This window comes from Agrilus planipennis, unplaced genomic scaffold, assembly GCF_000699045.2.
Source record: "Agrilus planipennis isolate EAB-ADULT unplaced genomic scaffold, Apla_2.0 scaffold93, whole genome shotgun sequence".
Classification (NCBI taxonomy): domain Eukaryota; kingdom Metazoa; phylum Arthropoda; class Insecta; order Coleoptera; family Buprestidae; genus Agrilus; species Agrilus planipennis.
This window is the reverse complement of record NW_020438867.1, coordinates 925683-947984: the sequence shown is the minus strand read 5'-3', so window position 1 is coordinate 947984 and position 22302 is coordinate 925683. Positions and strand designations below refer to the sequence as shown.

General features: G+C 33.1%; 1 protein-coding gene across 1 annotated transcript in view; it reads left to right on the top strand.

The window, feature by feature from the left end:
* LOC108742460 (tensin) overlaps nt 1-22302 on the top strand; it is a 122489-nt gene that overhangs the window by 2921 nt on the left and 97266 nt on the right. Inside the window, exon 2 of the mRNA XM_018477683.1 lies at nt 4344-4381. The gene's annotated coding sequence lies outside the window, so the exon portion shown is untranslated. The remainder of the gene's footprint in view (nt 1-4343; nt 4382-22302) is intronic.

Sequence of the window (22302 nt, the reverse complement as noted above, 5' to 3'; positions counted from 1 at the left end):
AGATATACTAAAAATTTTAATTTAATTCCATATGAAAGACTTTAAAAAACTTTTATTAGTGGTTAATATTTATTATTAAACTGAAAATTCATTTAGTTTTTATCCTCTCGTAGCTCAATTGTCAGAGAGTGAATAAAAATTAAATGAATTTTAACGTTAATATTAAATATTAACAACTATTAAAAGTTTCTTAAAGTATTTCATATGATATTAATATACATGTATACATTAATTCGACAATGTTGTTGCATTGGTGTCTAAATCCAAAAGTATTCGATTCCAGACGAAGACGACGTGAAAGTAGCGGATTAAAATTAAATGAATTTGTGACTTCTTCTAATCTTCTCCTAATATATATATTTAAAGGCGTCGTTTGTTAACCCTTCTTCGTCTTTATCCCGCGGAACGAACGATGAAAATTAACTACATTTGCTTTTAGAATAATTTGATACTTGACGTAAATTTATTTAAAATTCCTATCGTCAATATCTTGCTGAATTTGTATGAAACTTTAGAGCCGAATTTTTACGAGCTAAGGTTTCACATAGAAGATACAATGTAAATTTAATTTTCCTTGTCGTCTTGTATATCAAAAAAAAAAAAAAAAACAATTTCTTTACTTACGTATCAGAATTTAATTTATTCTCTTATAACGTCAAAGGTGCTTTCAAAGCAGGGTTTGCGATTTCAGTTACACACCGTTTCCTGGTTCTTCGTATACTTACATATGTTATTTCATGTAGGTACATTTGTATGTACGTGTTCGACGTACGCGCATAATTGTGTGTACATCTACACACGTAGGTACATGTAGTACACATGCATATACATATATGATCTGAACATGAGTGAGCGAGTCGGGATTACGGTTAAACAGCATAAATTATTAATCATTCGTTTACATTACAACGGCAGCATAATTGTACGTGGTAAATGGAATACGAAAATGTCCCTCCTTCTATAATGATGCCCGGCTAATTCAAGAACACTCCTTCGATTGTTGTTGTACTCAAATTCCTCGACTATTATTTTTTTTTATATCTTTATATCTTCGCACGAACGTGCCTATTTCTTTCAACTCATGGGCATCGATGTAAAATCATCTCCCGCATTAATGACTATTCATTCAGCTGTGAAAGAATGACAAAAGCATATTGTTATCGTTTTTGTTTTTTTTTAGTTTGTGTCTGTACGAATTAAAGTGGAGACCCAAGCAAAAGTGTGATGAGGGATTGGCAGATTTTCTTACACATTTACTCTGTATTAAAGTCGTATTAATTTTTGGTTTGTAATTAAATAATTTCATTATATAATAAGCCACTACCGACAACTAACTATAAAAAAATATTGCAATAAATAATAAAATTGATATAGCAGTATTAGCATCTAGCAAGGAGTACCTAGAGATAGCTTTAAATAAAATGGAAGCGCCACTGACAGATCAGTACTATATGTAAAGGTAAAACTAAAATACTGGTTTGCAAGGGAAGAAAAAATAAGGAAAGAGCGAATATGAAGATATGAGACGAAAAATTAGAAGAAATGGCTGATTTTAGATACCTACGAAGTCAGATAAGTCAAGATGGAAGGAGTAATAAGGATATAAAGCAGAGGATAGCGCAGGGTCGTGTCGCCTTGAATAAAAAGAAGTCACTTCGATGCTCGCGAACGGCTAATTTAGAAATTCGAAAAAGGTTGTTCAAGGTGTATGTTTGGAGCACGGCATTGTACGGGTGCAAAACATGGACAGTGGGCGCGGCGGAAAAGAAAAGGTTAGAAGCGTTCGAAATGTGGTGTTATTATAGGCGAATGATGAGGATACCGCAGATAGAGAAGGTTAGAAATGAAGAGGTATTGGAAAGAATAGGAGAACAGAGGACTTTATGGAAGTCAATAAAAAATAGGCGAGATAAGTTGGTAGGACATCTTCTTAGGCATGAAGGTCTAGTCAGAGACATATTAGAGACAGAAACAAGAGTTAGGAGGGGTAGAGGTAGACCTAGATTAGATTACTGCTCGCAAATAGTTAAAGATGTGGGCTGTTCTAGTTTTAGGGAAATGCGAAGTTTAGCTCAAGATACGAAAGAGTGGAGGTACGTGTCCAACCAGTCATAGCACTGACGACCTTATGATGATGATGAAATAATAAAATGTATAGATAGTGAAAAAGATTTCTATTTCACTGATGATCACTAATTCAAACCAAAACCTTTAACTTGTAATAAAGTCACTGCTTTTGAAGGATTTCTTGGATTTGCATAAGAATCTGGTAATAATCTTCATAAACAATTTTCAGGACGAATACGGTCTACCTGCACTTTCAAAAATAAAATAATAAAAAACGCTTTTTAATGCCAATATCTATAGCATTCAAATAAATGTGAAATATTTGTTATGAAGTAACGTCAATATTAATCAAAACATTAATGGACAGGTATATTTTCCATCAAAGGAAAAACTGCGAGTTCAAAGAGGAAATGTAGCGGGAAAAAAAATTATGTGAAAATTTTAGTGAAATATTACGAATAAGTATATAAATGTTAAAGTAAAAATTTAGTTAAAAAACATTGTTTAATTGTTAATGAACATAAGTGAAGTCTTCAGTTACTTTTAGTTACCTCAACTTTTTGGTTAAAAATGGTGGAGGCGATTACCACATTCAATATGTCATCATGCAAGAACTTTAATGTTTAATAAATCGCATTTAGGGCAATTTTATTTAATTATTCCGCATTTTTATTAAAAATAGAGTAATATTAAAGGAATAAGATTAAAACATCCCTGGAAATTATGCAATTTATATGTGTAACGGCGTCAGACTGAATTCAAAATCACGAAGACGTTTTGATAATCTCGAAATAGCGTCCTATATCAAGCAACGGCATCATGTTTGAACCCAGAGGAGTTGCAAATCATTTGTAGCGTTGACCCAGAAATTTCACTGGCAATAGGCAATACGATAAAACGTTTTTGAGAGGTAATACAAGGGAATCCGAAAAGCTTCGGAACCTTGAGTGATATGCGAAACGCAATCGATTTCTTATTTATATACGCATACAACCAATAACAGTAGAAAAGGCTTCAACTTTGAAAGGTTTCTGTACATTTAGGCACATAACTTTGTTAAATTATATTGTTAATTTGAATGTATTGTTATTCTTTTAAAGAATACTTTTTGGGTCTAATAATAAATGTTGTCATTGTATTTTTACTAGATTTAGATGAATTTAATTTTATTATGCTTGTGAATTTTAAAACAATATTGAGGTAAAAGAGCAAGTAACAGTTTTTGTGATCATTTGTTAGTATTACAACTGAAATTCCTTGTGAAATTCTGTGTACTATAAACAATAAAATAGATACCTTCCAGTTTAAGGATTAACTAAACGACTACATTTCTAGTATTATAACATGACTATAACTGTTCTAAATTCCTCATTTATGTTGTTAAATTTATACAATATTTTCAAGAAGAATACAGTTCTTGGTATTGAAAACGTTATCCATCCCTTTTGTCTTCGACGTAGTCTGATAATATAATTTATGACAAAATCGAGTTTTAGTTAAAGAACATTTTAAATTTTACGTAATTAAGGTAGTATTTCCCAATTATTTCGAGAAAATTACCCGAGATAAAAATGTTCAGTCTCTCAGGGTCTCTGAAAGCGAGGCTCGAGTCTCCGTCTCTCATCGAGTCTCTCTGGTGTCGCGGAGACTGTCAAAAAAACTGTTTAACGTCTCTGAACGAGAGTCTCGAGTCGCTCATAGAGAGATCCTCATTTCGTATCCGGTCTCTAAACGAGAGACTCGAATCTCTCAATAAATGGTGTCTCGATAGACATGGTTAAAATTGTCTAAGTTCAACATATTTCAGAGACCCCAGTTTTTCTACGAGAAATTTGAGTCTTTCAATTTTTCAGTTTTATTCATTCAGTCTCTCTATGAAAGACTCGAATCTCTGAATTAACAATTTTATCGTTCGAGTCTCTCATACAGAGGCTGTGAGAGATCCATAAAAACACCTAGGCAATAACTGAGAGACGGTGAAAGACTGTGGGAGACGCTCTCAGGGACGCTGAAAGACTATGAGAGACTGGAGAGAAACTGAAAATTTTTGTCTAGGGTATTCATCCAATGAAAACTTCAAATGCAATTACTTTGCTGAATATCATTCATTACAATAAATAATTATTATGCCGGCAGTCTTTTAATGTTGTTTCTTTTTATGTGATTGGAATGAAATTAACGTAAATTGAATTACAATTTCTTATTGTTATTGTTGGTTACTATAATTGTATTGTATTGTTGCAGAAGATGACTTAACGCTAATTGTTTTGTTTCAGTGTGCAAGTACGTCTGCCACAAAGTCTGTGAGAGTAAGGTAAGCGTCAACAATAGTCATTATAATCTCATTCAACCTTGTGTGTATGTTTACTTGCTCGTAATTGCATGTCGCACTTCATTAAAGTCTCATCGGGTCCGTTCATACATGCAAATTGCACCAATGTTATTCCTGCTTACATACGAGTATACATACGTATAGTTATATTGTTTAGTCACTTGGGCACTGATTGTGAGTCTTTACGATTGAAGAAGTTCTCTGTACACAGTGCGATCAAAAAGTTATCAGACGGACTTTTACCTGTACCGTAGTATATGTTAACTGTCGATTTCCAGGATTACTGTGAAAGCTACGTTACAAATTCGCTAGGATTTGAACGCGCCAAGTTAGTTAAATTATCAAAGTATTCTAATATTTCTGTTATCTACTTCTATATGCAATGGAATCTCGACAATGTGATCTTAAAAAAAATTCGTGTAATTATACAACACGCTATTGAAGTGAAACTTCTTCAAACACACAAACATACCGGGATAGGGGTTAAGGAATTGGTTTAATGGTATTATTTGTACACTATGAATTTAAATTTTACACTATACATGCCGGAGTTGTCTGTAACTAACGTTGCATTGAAGCGCGGTCACGGCTCAAGCGATCCCCACTACGAACTCGACTACGTGGCCGAGNAATGGTATTATTTGTACACTATGAATTTAAATTTTACACTATACATGCCGGAGTTGCCTGTAACGAACGTTGCATTGAAAAACGCTCACGGCTCAAGCGATCCCCACTACGAACTCGACTACGTGGCCGAGTAGAAGGGGGACATCCGTTGCATGATGTAGTTACATAACAACTCGCATGAAACGAACTTACCCTACCGTGCGTAAAGAAGTTTCACTTCAAAAAAAAAAACAGCTATTCACATTATAAAAACAAAATAAACGCAAAACTTTTGTTTGTCCCTGAGAATTACTTTTAGCAGACTAAGTGGCTTTTTCCCTTAGTTTTGTAGAAGGCTAATTCTCTTATACCCACCGGATTAGTTGTAGAACGCAACATCTCTACAGCTAATACAATTGGCAAATACTGAAAACATCGAAGATTTAAATCAGTCGCACAACAGCAACGGAGAAACATCAATTTTTGAAACTAGTGGACATTCGTCTCAATAACTGAAAGTTTAGTTTGTTCATAGTATACAGACGTCTAGCTTAATTAACTCTGTTGTACTTGACAACTTGGTGACTGGAAATAAGTGAAAATCGGACAAGTGTGACTCGCACGTTGTGGAGTCCTACCCCATGAACGTATAAAAATTGTGACAATGCGTATAGTTTGTTTAATTTGTTGGACTAATACTAATTTTACTTGATGTTTTTTATGTCAGAGTTGACCGTAGGTTACGATAGAACAGGCATTAAGGCAATGTACGGTCCAGTAGCTTCGAACATATTAGGTAAAAGGTGTAATGAGCATTTTAAAAATACCTTTTAATAGATAATGTTATTGAATGATCAATAGATAACTCTGTATTCTTCATAGCAGAACCTTTTAAATGAGAACCCGCATGATATATAAAATTTCATCATTATAAGGTCGTCAGTCCTAAGACTGGTTGGACACGCATCTCCACTCCTTCCTATCCCGAGCTAATCTTTGCATTTCCCCAAAACTAGAACATACCACATCCTTAACTATTTGCGAACAGAAAACTAATCTAGGTCTACCTCTACTAACTTCTGTTTCTGCCTCTAATATGTCTCTGACTAGACCTTGTTGCCTGAGAAGGTGTCCTACCAACCTCTCGCCTGTTTCCTATTCACTTCTAGAGACTCCTCTGTTCGCCTATTCTTTCTAATACCTCTTAATTTCTAACCTTCTCTATCCACGGTATCCTCATCATTTGCCTTAACACCACATTTCGAACGCTTCTAACCTTTTCTTTTCCGCCGCGGTCACCGTCCATGTTTCGCACCCGTATAGCACCGCGCTCCAAACATACACCTTTAACAATCTTTTTTAGTTTCTAAATTAACTGTTTGCGAGCATAGAAGTGACATCTTTTTATCGAAGGCGAGTATATCCCTACTATATACAATTTAAACAAAAATTAATTAGAAAAATATAACGGGCAGCTATAAGGGAATTAAAACAAATAAAATGCTAGTTAAATATTGGTTTCATCAAGAAATTAAATCTCATTATAAATATGACAAAGGAACTGAGTAGTCTTTTGCATGACACTTTCTTTGTATAAATTGCATGACATTTTCTCTTTAGAAATTGCCTACGTACGTGCGTGGTGTACGACAAGGTATTTACCATAAGATTGTTCTTTGTGGAGAAGAAATTCAATTAACGAAATGCAAGTAACGTAAAATTTATGCTGATAACCACATCCCTATGAATATGAAACGATGACCTATCCCAGCATCTGCATTTGCATTTTCATAGTGCATTTGAATTCTACACAACTATTTGTTAAGTATTTTGTTTTTTCTAATTTTAATTTTTCACTAAATATAGTAGATACCTACTTCATTTTCCTTAAGAAGTAATTATTACTGATGTATAATGATCATAGTTTTTGTATAACTGCTATTATTACATTAGACTTTTATTATAAGAAATTACTTGAATGTTAATCAATTTGTTTATGTAAATTTTCTATTAATTAATACGTCGTAGTATCTATTCATTGAAGTAAAAAAATGAAACGGTATCTTTAAACTATAAAAAAACTCAGAAAGTCAAAAAAGCGAAGAAATGCTTTCAGACGTGTTTGTGAGAATTTTTCAGTATTTGCAGATATGGGAAAAGTATGAGTTTTGGATTAGAAAATGAACTGCAGATTATCATAAATTAGTGTAAAAAGTAATCTTTTGGGCTTTACAATAATATGTACAATAACTCAGAGCTGGGTAGAAATGACTTTTGTTTTCTTAATTTTTCTATAATGTAGACATTTGTACTTTTTTTCTATATACAGACAATTTAATCCTAACTTAAGTGTATCACATAATAAAAAAGGTTACTACAGTTTTGGTGAAGGCGCCGGGTCAAACCAAACTTGGAAACATCAAACAGTTATGAATATTTTCTTGAAGTACCTGCTGGAAACCGGGGCTGCAGATTTTATTTTTCAGTAGGGTTCAACCTGAAAATGTTGAACAAACTAACTCCATCAAGATTTTTTGAATTCTAAGAACATTATCTTCTATTTTCCATGATTGCATCAAATTTTCCCAAATTTAATTAGAATTATTACTACTGCAGTTAGTTTCTGAATCGTAGCTACACTCAATAAATAAACTTTAAAACATTAAAGCATTTTCGTCTTTTATTAATTAAATTATTGATATCAAAAGGTTATTTTTTCTATCCTCGTATTTTCATTCAATCATTCGAAAAACCATAATGGCCGTCAACGATAACCAATCAAAATTTTTTAATGGCCGACTCCGGCAACAATGTGACAACAATTGAATTTAATGATGGCCGACTACAGTAACAATGGGATAACAATGGAAATCAAAATGGCCGCCTTCGGTAACAAATGATAGACATTGTCATACTTAGATATAGTAAATGTCTGGTTTCAAAAAGGATTCCAAGAGAGGAAGTCAATTGGCAAAAACAAAGCAGACTATAGAAAATGCAAATATAATAATATAAAGTATTAGGTATATACATTTTTGTATTAATGTATTTATTTCTAGTCGAATGTAGTATTCGTAGGTGTGTTCGTATGTTTATTTCTTGAGCATTGGCGATTCATAATACCTTATGATAACCCAAACTTGGTTTGTACAGGAAAAACATGAGAAATGACCGAATTCTTGAACGTTTCCTATGATTTTTAAGTCTGTCCGACTGTTAGAAGTTAGGCCAGTTTTCTTACTGAAAGCAACAGAATAAAAACTACTTTTTTTTCTTAAAATAAATAAAATTTATTTAAATGCACAAATAATAACTAAGTTCTTTGCTATTGGTAAGAAAAATTTTACAAAGTTGGAAAAAATATGTTTTATGCAGGAATTTTGAAAAAGTAGTTTATTTAATGATTTATATATATATTCGCGTATCTCAGCTTTTAGAGGTTTAATGCTTGGAAGACTTTAATTTTTAGTATTACTTGTTAAAAAATGAATGCCACACTACTTCAAANAGCAACAATTTTTTTTTATTAGGTACTTCCTTATTTTTTTTTTTTTTAGGTTTAAAAACTTCCGCGCGCGCCCCTTTTTAACCTTGTGCCCCTAGGCATATGCCTACTTTGCCTTATGGATAATCCGCCACTGATTGTAACATTATTTTGAGTATAGTGGTGATTATTTTATTATTTCACATTATAATTAACTAAATGAATGTTTTCTATCGGTAAATGGAATTTAATTAGACTTAATCGTTCCTTAGGTACATTTTTTAAATTTACGAGTTGAACCTAAATGAGTATCTAATATTTCGATTGTAGTTGCATTCTTTATCTTTTTAATATCGTATTTAATTAAATTGATTTCGGATTAAAGCAGAACAAGCTTCATTTGTAATCAAGAAGGCTGGTGATAAATTACGGCAATTTCATTGTTACCACATTCAGGACCTTTCGTTTAATACGCTCTTATCTGCACTTTATACGTCGATATCAGATTCGTTCATTAAAAAGTCATATCAGTTAAACGTCCGTTGTTTTTAATTTCACGTTTAATAAAACTGAATTAATCAAGTGGCTAATGTAGGTCAAGTTTGAAATTGAATTAAAGGTCACTGGTGAGTGTCAATGGTACGGCTTTTATTACAACACTCGACTACGTCTTTCTGTAATCGTCGTCCTGGTCGTCCTCGTCGGTCGTCGTAGTCCTGCCCGATTGTGTAGTTAACTGTTCGGAGTATAATATTCATAGACAGAATACATTAGTGATGTCATGAAAAACTTCGACTTGGTTCAGTTAGATGCCAGTAGCAGCACGATCCTGCATTATTAAACACACACCTACCCTTATTTTATTTTTACGTCGATATGGAAATAGTTTGTATAAAGAGCAACAGACAGTTATAGAGTTGGAGTTGCAACGTAAAGAAATAAATATTAGGAAGGTAGTCAGAGAGGGATGAACATTGTCACCGCTACTTTTTAATCTATATGTCGATAGATAGATATACAGGGGCAAAAGATTAGTATGCTTATATTTGCAGAATTAGCGTCTAGCAAGGAGGAGTTAGTGATAGCTTTAAATATACCGGAAGCGGTAGTGACAAAACAGTACTGATGAAAATAAATAATAGTAAAGCAAAAATACTGGTATGCAAGGGAAGAAAAAGTAGGGAAAGAGCGAATATAAAGATAGGAGACGAAAAATTAGAAGTGGCTGATTTTAGGTATCTAGGAAGTCAGATAAGGCAGGACGTAAGGAATAGTAGGGATATAAAGCATAGGATAGCGTAAGGTCGAGTTGCCTTCAATAAAAAGAAGTCACATCTATGCTCGCGAACGGTTAATTTAGAAATTCGAAAAAGATTGTCAAATGTGTATGTTTGGGGCGCGGTGCTGTAAGGGTGCAAAACATGGATAGTGGGCGCGGCGGAAAAGAAAAGGTTAGAAACGTTCGAAATTTGGTGTTACTGGCGAATGATGAGGATACAGTGGATAGAGATGGTTAGAAATGAAGAGGTATTAGAAAGAATAGCTGAACAGAGCACTCTAGGGAAGTCAAAAAGAAATAGGCAAGATAGGTTGGTAGGACACCTTATTAGAGGGAAAAACAGGAGTTAAGAGGAATAGAGATAGCCTTAGATTATATTACTGTTATAGTTAAGGATGTGGGTTCTAGTTTTAGGGAAATGTGAAGATTGGCTTGGAGGTGCGTGTCCAACCAGTCTTAGAACTGACGACCTTATGATGATGATGGAAATAAGGAAATAGAAAAGAAAAGCTGAGTGAAAAATGGAAGACTCACACGTTTTATTATTTTATAATAATATTGACGAAACTATCTTTCTATTCAAATTAATATAAAGTCGTTTACCTGCATTTCCTTCATGTTTCATCTTAAAGTAGTTTCTGTTTTAAAACACTCATTTCATAATTTAAGTTAATTGGAAGCAATTTTCTTTTCCAATCGCGATCTGTTTTAAATTAATGACGCTCGCTTCTATATTGTAAAAAAGATATCGTAGTTCTAAGAATATGCTAAGATGTATGCATTCTAGGATAGCAGGTCAGATCGGCTAAGAATTATGGCGCCAAGAATAATTTTTTAAAAGACGAGATACTCGGTTGACTGTGCCATTGTGATTATCTATAAGTCTATACTCTGTGCATAGTATGCAGCGTAACTTGACGTGATTCGGCGTATAAGGCAAAGTCATTATTTTTAAAAAGCAGCCGTACCGCCGCCAAATCACATCTGTCTTTCATTAAAACCAAACCCTTCATTGTTTCATTGTAAAAGTTCCGTAAACTGTCAGTCGAAGCGAAATAGTGGTGAACCATTCTTCCTCTTCCAAGTACTTTTCTTTTGCTCTTAACCAATGTAGGTAACAGATGTCCAATAAATTGAGTGTACCTAATGTTTTATGACCTTATTAGGCCCAAATGCCCCGTGCTATATAGTTAGAAAACGCGTTCACTTCATTCCTTCAGTTATTCGTGGAAATAAATACATTCACCGTTAGGAAAACTGGAAACTACGGGAGTACTTGACACTCAGCAGCGTCGTCAAGTACATTAAAATAGGTTCAGTCTAGATAAAATTTGTAATCATTCAATTTGTTTTCGCATTGTGCTGTATAAAATCAACCTTATTTGGTGTAAAATATGAAAAGAAAAAGTTGTCAAATTTTGTTATATTTTTTTATTTTATTATAACACAATTAATATACGAATTTCACCTCCTAACGCGGAAATAAATGATCATATTATTTAAATTTACAAAACTGTGAAATTATTGTGATATTAAGTAATACTCTCTTGAGAAACTGAGAAACTTTAATCCAAATCTAATAAATATTGTAAAATTAGAGTTTCAGCAACAATAATTCAAAACTTTCATTTTTTTATGTCTATGAAGGCACGAAACAATTAAAAAATTACTTTACATATAATTGTAGGTGAAATTTACCTACTTTTGATAAGTCTTAGGAAACAAATTTTTAAAACTCCAAATCCCTACTTTGTAAACTTTTTGATTCTGCTCTGGTTTGAATTCTTGAACTAAACATAACCAAGCATTTGTTAGATATCTTTCGCCGCCACTGTAAAAGTTGGAGTAAGTTGGAGCAACTTTTTATTAAGTGATTTAACGCTTGGCATCGTAAACGGTGACGCTTTAAAAGGTGCAACCTGAAAGAATACTAATCGTAAGAACTGTAACTTCGGCTTTTATGTCCATAATAATAGACGACCTTCCATTGTACAAAGTAGCATACGAGAAACAGCTACTATGAAACGCCGCGCCACACTATGCCGTATTATTTCCGTGCCGCGTCGCGCCGTGTAGCGTCTCTGTCGTAAATAGGGGCGCACTCGGCTCGATTTGCGCTGAAAAAGTAGAAAATTCCTTGTGCCTCCTAATATGTCTCTTTTACCACAGAGTGGAGTGTCTCCATCATACACTTTAATTAGGTTCTTTTCTAATAGAAACGGATTTTCTTCTCTGTTCTATACACAGAGACGTAAGGATATAGCACACAATATTTTATTTAAATTAGATTAAATTAAAACAAGAAGTGTAATTTCTGTATTCAACATATTTTATCAAAAAGTCTCGAATGTTCCTGTAACTGTCTTATCGTTAGTAAACTGATCATTTGGTCTAAACAAAAGTGGGGAGATGAGAACCAAATGTAGAGATATTCATATGAATACCTTCAGCTATCTAATAAAGTTTGAAGGATGTTACGCTTTATTCGAAAGAATTTCATCATTCGGTTAGTTTAGGACAGCAGGTGATATTTTCAGATAGACAGTTCCACAACCGTCACTGTTTACATTTTTTATCGATGTAGTTAGTTACTTATGTCAATTTCTTTATGCGTTGCCAATTCACGACCACAAATTGCTTATAAATATTATTGTTCCTTAACCACATTGCGTTACTCACCATGCGATTCTGTTTCTGTTTCTGGTTCTAATATATCTCTAACTATCTCTTCATGTCTGAGTCAACCTACCTCGCCTATTTGTTATTAATTGCCATAACATCCTCCCAATACACTACAACTCAAACGCTTTTGACTTTTCCTTTTCCGGAGCGGCCACACTTCACGTTTCACACCCATACAGAGCTCCAAACAAATATCTTTTTTCTTCTTTTTTCTTCTTATCTTTTTCATTATGAGTTACGTGACTTCTAAAATATCGAAAATCAACCACTCCTTATTGTACCTACTAAACATAAAAACTAAAATTAATTCTGTAATTTTTCTGCTTTTGAATATCAGTAAACTTTAAGAAACTCCGTCCTTTTAATGTACTATCAACTACAATAGTTACTTTTTGCTGTCTCTATAGACACATGCAAAAATTAAGAAATATATTTTTGAGCTTGCCATTTGATCTGGAAATATTAGAAAACCATTTAATGATAAAAACATTAAAAATGATTTTTTTGCTTTATCTTATTTTGATCAGGTACGTGACGCCCATGCATGATGTATGTCTATCCCAGTTACGCTATAAACAGCATGAATTGGTAGTTGACGTGTTGCGTTTTTGTTAAAATAATTTGTAATATATATCGGAACATTAAGATACAACTGCTCAACAGATCTATCCTTATTTAGAGTTAATCCTTCTGAAGAACTGCGGAGAACAAAATGTTGTCTGCTTCTGAAGTTTTCCGCCAGGATTGAGAACAAACTTTTTAACCAGCAACTACGTAGTTAGTGTAGTTTCTCTTTTTACAAGAAAACCATTTCCTGCAACGGGATTTTGTAGAACACAAAAACATCGCTATTGAATCGATTCACTCCACTGTTATCAGACTGGTTCCCTTTGAAAACCTCATATAAAAGAACTCAAAGAAATCTCTGAAAGTGGTCGGTTTTTTTCTACTTTAGAGATACGAAAATAAGAATTAGATGTTACAAAGATCAATGTCATGTTGAGTATTTCTTAATACATTTCTAGTAAGTGAATTTGCCTGTATTTTACGATGTTATAAAGCAGTTTGCTAAAATAAATTAGTAAAACTGTTATATGAACGTGAGCGATTATTTTCAGTGATTTACTGCTAAAAAGAGAATTGAGCAGTTCTGCAATTAAAAATACATGTTGTGCAATTCAGCATACTCAATAAGAAACCATTTCCACATACTTAACTGGTTCCAAATCGGGCTCCCGGCCGAACTCTACTGTGGATCATAAAGGCATCCTGTAAAAGTTCTTATTCCGATTGTCTTTTAGTTACAGTAGAACCTTAATAACTTAAACCTCGATAACGTAATAACCTCTATAAATTCATAAAGTTTTGTGTTTCCTTCCCCTTGGAGTCCAAAACCTCTATTACTTAAAATAAAAACCCTCTATAACTTAAACGAAGAATTTGGGCATCGCACCTCAGTAAGCAGTGAAAAGTGGTTTGAATGGGAAGAAAGTCTACTATGTAAAAGACGAAGAATTGCTGAATTTCCTAATTTAGAAAAATGTTAGTTTACATGGTTTAGACAGGGAAGAAATATGCAAAAACATTAGCGTAGTGGTCCTGTACTAAAGGAAAAAGCTGAAGAGTCTGCTAAGTCACTGGAAATCCATAATTTTAAAGCTTAAACTTAAACCCTTGGTAAGTAAAAACCTCAATAACTCAATCTATTTTACGTTTCCTTTAGTCTTTATCTTATCGAGGCTCTACTGTATATCTCATCATTCAAATTCCGTTTTGGTAAATTACGCGTATTTGGAATTATTATTTCTTAATCCTCTTGACCTCTCGTATTTAAATGTTCCATGCTGAAATATATATAAATTTTTTAAAACATTTGTTTTCACTAAATTAAACTTTAAGGTTTTATCGTTGGTGTTATATGAACTATTATGTTTATTTAACAGTCAAAAATCAGGTTCAGTTGTTATAGTTAGTCCTCTACACTTCACATCGAAAGCAGCCGCGCTTTGAATCTATATCTCTTTTTCTTTCGCAAAAGGTAAACAGGAAGAGCAATAATAAGACTTATCACCTTATCAGTTCGTAGCAAGTTATCACGGTTACAGATAAAAGGTAAATAAATGTGTGTGTATGCGTGTGTGTGCAGTAAGTGACCAACGAACGAGATTCCAGCTACCACCCGCTTAGTTCGTTGCGGTTTTTGCCGGTGATAAGTTTTAATGCTGCTGAACAATGCTGTAACTCGAGAATATCCGACTTGGTGTTTGCCGTTGTGTTTGGTGCTTACGAACAGCAATGGTACTAATGTGATTTTTCATCTGATGTGATAATGTACCTGCAATATCCTGGATAATCGTGAGAAGGATTTAAAAATGCAAACGGTTTGTACATGACATAGTATCAACCAAGTTTTAAGGGATTAGTACTACTGACAAGGCTTTGTTGAAAAGTTTCGTCCTTCGAATAATAAGGAGCAACTGAAACATTGTTTTGACTTACAAATAGGTGAAAACTACTTATAATGAAGTTTTTTGAATTGTGTAAACAAATTTGTATTAATATAAAATTCAATTTATTTTAAATTGTTAAACTTAAGTTGAAGTTATAATATGAAAATCGTTTAATCGTAGCTGTCATTAACAAGGTGTAGGTACTGCAGTCTTAAAGAAATTATTGGTTCATTTGTTATTGATATCGTAGCTAACAAAACAATTTCAATTCATTGAAAGCAGATGCTTTTAACATTGGCAACTCCACTTCTGGAAAGATTAGGAACGAATAATAATGGCAGTAATAATTCAGAGCAAGGCTGCATTATCTGCTAATTTGGGTCAAAAAGTCGTATGGATTCTTATCCTTGCTTTTAATACAATTAATAAAATTGAATAATGTAATGATCCGTAATAATCTAGAATGAAAATAACTTAAGTACTAATTTTGTGTGACGTTCTTTTACTAGACGATTTGGCCAGCAAGGAATTCAACATTTAAGCCCTGTTAGTGAACTAGATTCTAAAACGGGTCAGCAAGTAATTTTTGGTGGGTTCCAGATGTTTTTGAAAATTTTTATTGTATGGAAAAACATATTCCTTCCTAAACAAATGATAAGTGTAGCGCTCGAAGCTCAAGCATACTTTGTTATCTACATAAAAATATTTTTTAAACTACTCATTTGAATAATATAGTTTAAAAAAATTTTTAGCGGTCTAGTTTTTTAATTTCCACGGTCCAGGACCGTTGTTCTAAATCTAAAGTATTCTGATCTCCTGTTTTAATTAAATTAGCTATCCATTAGATCTACGGATGAACCCTAGTCAGTACTTTCAACTATTGTCAAAATTAATTTTAACCAACTAAAATTGTTAGAAGTTTGAAATTGGATTTAATTGAAACACTAATTTGAGAACTAAAAGTTGATGCCAGCATTTCATGAATTACATAATCAACGTTGATGAGAAAATATTATAATTCCCTTTTTGGTATCTCATAAATAGTACGTACCTATATGGGTATATTCTAGAGAAATATCTCATATTTTGCTGAACAGTAGCAGAATTTATTGCAGAAACGTTAGTGTTCATGGACTGCAGTCGTGCATTGGAATGATAAAACGTGGACCAATAACTAAATATGGAGATTACTTTTGCTGATGGACGCAACATAAATTGATAGTCACGTAAATGTGAAAAATAGGCATATTTTTGCCTTCACTTAACATCATTATCCAAGATTTTATTAAAAAATTTAAATTAAAGCCAAACATTACACAAATACGTACATACCTATTTATCTAAACATTACTTGATGATTTGGACAAAAATCTTGACAAAAAGGGTCTTTACAGACAGACTGACAACGGTGTGTTCCTATAAGGATTCCTTTTTTTCTTTTAAGGTACGGAACCCTAAAAAGAACAACATAAAGCGACTAGGCTACACTTTTGGTTGTCGTTCTATTTCCGTTTTTCCTGGAACGTTTTTGATGTACTGTGAAACATTTACAGATAAAAAAGAGCCCCTTGGGTCTCACTGTGGTTTAACTAATTCGATTCAATCGGTAAATCTTGTTGAAATATAGTATCTACGTACTCAGGCAGGTATAATGTACAATATGTATTTTTAAACGCAAGCAGAATGTGAAAAACGAGATCAGATTATATTTGCAATAATAGCTCAGTCAGCGAGTGTTTTAACGTCCCATGAATGAGTTCAACCGCTATTCCATTTTTGATCCCTGTGTGTATTTAGCCGTAGTATACTGTAGTTATTTATCCTGGCTTATATCGCGAGTCGTGACTGGCTACACAACATTCCAGGTACCCAATCTCTGATAACTGATACGTATAGTAGCTAGCTAATAATCGCTACGTCAAAACAAGACATTTTTATCTTAGTGTGAAAGTAGATGTTTAATAAGAAAGAGAAACGGAGAAACAGAACATACTTTCAAGAATACGTCTCTGCATGTCCGTTCGCATATCGTTACTGTTATCAGAAGGTAAATGCTTAGATGTTTGTAATTCAACAGTTACTTATTATTACGTGTTGGGAGGAGTTGTTTTCAAAATTGTTTATCGTCAGCGAACATGATTATTTGATTACATATATGAACTGTAAATAAAAAGTAATAAAAACAATATACAGTAAAAGTTCCTTATTCACGGTTTCCTTATTCGCGTTCTCATTATTCGCGGGTGAAAAAATTTCAACCCTGTTCCTGTATTCGCGGCTAAAAATTTCATTATTCGCGGATGCAATCGGTAAACAGAAAAGGATTTGGTATCAATTATTAAGGGGATTGACCGCAATAGACCACTCGTGCCTACTGTGAATTTTTCCGAAAATTTGGGTTTCTAATCTAAACATTGTTATTTAATGTTGCGAGATAAATATCTGATTTTTTGTATGGTAACAAACAAAGGTCCACACTAACTCGGGACGTTTTTAGTTTTCAATAATATGACCATTAAAAGCTTTTACAAGTGCCTAAAGTTGATGCTTCTTGTAGGACACGTATTTTCAATAGAAATTAAGAAATTAAAAAATTACCTTAAACACGCTTCAGAACAAAGCTTTATCTATCTTACTACAACATTTCATACCTCTGTTCCAAACATTAAACTCATGCTATCTAGAACCGATAATCATGTTTTTACTCTACGGCGCGTGTACTACTGAATCCTCTTAATGTATCGGCATCTTTTGACTATGTACTGTTAGTACGTGCCGAGGCGACTTTTATAAAAGATGTAACCCAGTGGATTAATTTGAAAATTCAAAACAAGAAAAAATCACTAAATTTTTTAAACTCTTGCTTGGATCACTTAGACAAATGCTGGGGCAGTAATATTCCACAGATAATCTTTCATTCTCTTCTGTCTTCATTTCGTCTGTCTCAACTTTCTCACCCGAACCATCACCCACCCATTCCCACGATTCCTAAAAGCAGGCTGAAGAGGGCCTTCCGCATTACTGGCTGGTGGGAATGAAACATCCAAAAGTTTTTAGATTTTGGGTGACCCAAGTGTCCACTTCAATCTGCTTCATTCCTAAACGTTCTGGAATGGTTCCCGAATGACTGATCAGGTTATTCACACGGGCGATATGGTCAGCCGTTGCTGGAATCGTATAACTTTATGGGGTAGGATTTTGGAAGGGTAGGGATTAAACGTTGTAAGTACTTGACGAAATAGAGGCACTTTGGCTAGTTTGAAATCATCATCATCATTATAGGGTCGTCAGTCCTAAGACTGCTTGGACATGTACCTCTACTCTTTCATATCCTGAGCTAAACTTCGCATTTCCCTAAAACTAGAAAAACCCACATCCTAACTATTTGTGAAGAGTAATCTAACCTAGATCTACCTCTGCCCCTCCTAACTCCTGTTTCTGCCTCGAATATGTCTCTGACTAGACCTTCATGGAAGAGGTAAATGTACACAAAGGAAAACATGCAAAAAATCAAATGGTTTAATACAAAGGATAAAAAAATCATCACGTACAAGTTACTTAAGCCTTACCTCAATAAATTAAAGGCACCCTGTAGGTTTATAAAGATTAGTAATAATATTGCAGGGCAGATTAACGAAAGTAATAAAAGAAAATTGCCTGACAAATTAATATCCTACCAAGAATCCATTTCATGCAAAACATACCATACCTAATGATGATAACTTACTGTAGCGCTCGTCAAATTTTAAATAATTTACGGTGAAGAAGAAAAAACTTCACGAACTAATAAATAGGACGTGATTGATGTTAATTCAGAAATTGCAGAACTTTTCAAATACTTTATAGTTACGTAAAAGCGTGGTGGTTGATACTGTTTTTTAAAAATCAACCATAACGGTTAACGAAATTGGAAAAAGTCGAAATATGTACGTACAACTGAATTCTTTCGCTCGAGTAATCAATTAGGTCATCTAAATAAATTGGTTTTTTGACACTGACAGCGTAAAACTTCAATTGGTAAAGCGATTATTATAGTAGCTATCCTATGTATAATTACAAATTTCTACACTACATTAAAGTTTTGACAAATTTTTGCTTCATTGAAATCAATTTAATTAATTTGTAATAATAATACAGTAAAAGTTCCCAATATGCAGTAAAAAGTTTGTGCTGTTCCTGTTGATGTGTAAAATTATTTTGTCTAAATGTACTTATTTAAATTGCTAATCAAGAGTTCTGTTTATTCAAAATAATATCGGTTATTAAAAATAAATTAGATAATTATCAAAAAATCCATTTATCCAGTGGCTTGATACATTATCAAGTGATAGAGCGATTTGATATTTCTTGAACTTTATCATCATTGTAAGCAATGAATATATGGACATAAAATGAAATTTACCTAAAATATCTGTTTCCCATGTTACTGTCAACCTAAATTATACTGTATAGAACAGTATCAAAAATTACTTTATCTTATCTAATTTTGTAAAGATATTGTGATGTTAACATTCGTAGCAATAAAATTCTCTGGTGCTGTAAATATTTTTTTTTGTTATGTGCTTCCTATGAAGTTGTTTGAAAATGTCCAATATTGTTTCCATTTTAATTTCTTAATTGTTACGTAATTGTTCAGATTTCTTACACTTCCGGTGTGCTTTTTTTTGTTTATCGAAGAATGCGCCTTAAACATTCTTGGGACACAAGAATCTAAATGTTCCGAGTCCGATAGTGTAAATTTAATTCAGCTTTCGATCATAAACACAAAATATCATTAAAACGAAAGATCCTAGAATAAATAATTGGTAATTTTAAGTAGAAATAAATTCATCTTTTGCCAAAATTATTTTTAACGTTTTGCTAATTTTTGGACTCATCCTAAGTCATCGTTTACGTAGACAACGTGAATTGACACTTCTAAAAAAAAATTAACATTTGTCAACACTAAACTAATTAGTTGGAGACCTTGAATGAATGCAAATATTAAGATTTAAGCGAAAGGTTAAACAAACTTTGCCTGACACCATTGACTCTTTTTATACTGTACATACCTAATGGATATGGAGGTATGTACATATATCTCAGTATATCAATTTGTACACATGCCTATCCACTCTTGCATATTAAACCTTAACAGGTACATATATGAAATTGCGTTATCCTAATAAAAACAGAAATGGCAATCTGCTGTACCATTGTTGTAGCCTCTCTTATATAATAATCCCTGTCATTTTAGTACCTAATTGAACCTGTTAATGTCACCACTAACTGCTCAGTTTTGTTAATGAAGAACTAACCTAGTTTTAGTTGTGTTTCGAGAAACACAAACTTGAAGAACGGGTAGGTTATTCCAAGTTTTCATCCACTTACGTGCAAAGATGAAGGGGTTTACGTAAAGGTTGTAAAATTGTAGGAGAACCACAGCAAAAGTACAAGTTATCCTTTACATTGAGTTTAATTATAGTCATTAGGATTTCCACATTGTAAGTGTTATTAATTAGAGAAAAACTCGCCCTTTCCGTAGTGATATTTGACCCAAGGAGGAATACCATATTCAGCTACTACATCCATTTCAAATCAACTTTTAGTAAAATCCCCAGAAAGTTGTTACAAATTATAAATCGAAAGGACACTATCGCTAAGGATAACAAACCTAACGTCAAAGGAGCAGGACATCTGGTCACCTTATTTCTACATTTTCTGAATATTTTGAAGTTAAAGAAGGACATTCAATAGTTGTGTTTATATTACAACAAGGAATTTAGTTATTTCAGGATCGGTGTGTATTTGCCAGGCAATGAAAGCAATAAAGTTGCACGTTTAGCATGTTAACGTTTTCATTTTCTGCTCGCTACCCTATTAAGGTACAACAGGATGTACATCTTGCACGGCGCACGTGCTACGACGTACACACTGCATATGCTTTTATGAAAATAAACTTATTTTTATCGACTTGCAGCCTGTTATTTTCTCTACTGCATGAGTACACACTCACACACACAATGCATTCGTTCTGATGGAACCAGGAGCGCGTGAACTTCTTTATTTCCGAGGGTGCAACCAAAGCGTATATTTTCATTAAATGACTGTAAAACCGAATAGCTCTTCACGATGATTCAGAGCTATGAATAAGGACCTTCGGTCATGCTTAAACACTGCACTGGCTGCATGTATTTTTAGTACTTTATATACAATCATACATAGACCTAATTCAGTTAAACTCTTAATTAGGAAATCAACTACAGCAACTGGGAGCAATATTTGTATCCTTTATTACACTCAGCTTTTAATTAAAACTTAAAAATAAACATTTGAAAACATTATGAACTTCCATCGCTATTAGTAGTAACGTTCGTTTTTACATTTATTCTCATACTATAAGAGAGCACGTACCATTTACAAAGAACAAATTCGTTTACGACATCGCTTCCATGTATATTACCATTGTTAAGTCTTCCTTACAGGTAATCCTTACAATCTTAAACAGTATAAATGCTTCGTTATTGTTATCTTTTCCTACCATAAGGTTAGGATCCTAATAATCGATTTTTGCTGTATTCTGTAATATAGTATTAAGTGCCGCACCTTAGAATCTCGAGCTATTGATTGTATTGTCGCTGCGGCTGATTTTTCCGACGGAAATAAATAGAAATTGAAATTAAAGAGACAATTTATAATGTAAAACACGTAGTCGAATCTTTATTGCAATTGTGATTGAACATGTTAATTTTTATGCAAAAACCAAAAAAGTTTTGTTATGTTTATCAGTAAAATTTACATATCATATACAGTAGAATCTGCTTAGGTATAATGACATCGAAGGGAAATGACAAACACATCATACAAACCATAGTCTTAGAAAATAATCAACTTTCTATTTTGGTTACTTATTTAGTTCAATAAAGAGAAAAACTACAAATTGTATATTGTTAACAGAAAAAGAAAAAGAACGATGAATTGTAATATCAATATACATAAGAAGGGTCAGAAAAATTAGCGAAAATGTTATTATTAATCATTTGGGTAACTATAGCCGGATATGATTTCTTGAGAATCAGTCATAATAAACGATATGTCATTTTAAACGGAGTCATTATATCCAAACTTTCCTATACAGAATTTTGATATGAAAACCAAACATAACACTGCAATTACTTCATATTAAGCGGTTGGTCGGTTATAGGCGGAGTCATAATAAACGAATTCTATTGTACAACGTAAAAAAATTAAAACGAATTCATCGATGTATAAAAATTCATTTACGAACAGGACTCATAAAAAATACCCCCGCAGTCACTTTTACCTATTTAAATATCTTTGTAGGTTTTAATGTCAATATCAATATGTAAATGCAATTTTATGAAAGTAAAAGTATTTCTACCTGTACAGATAGGTATGA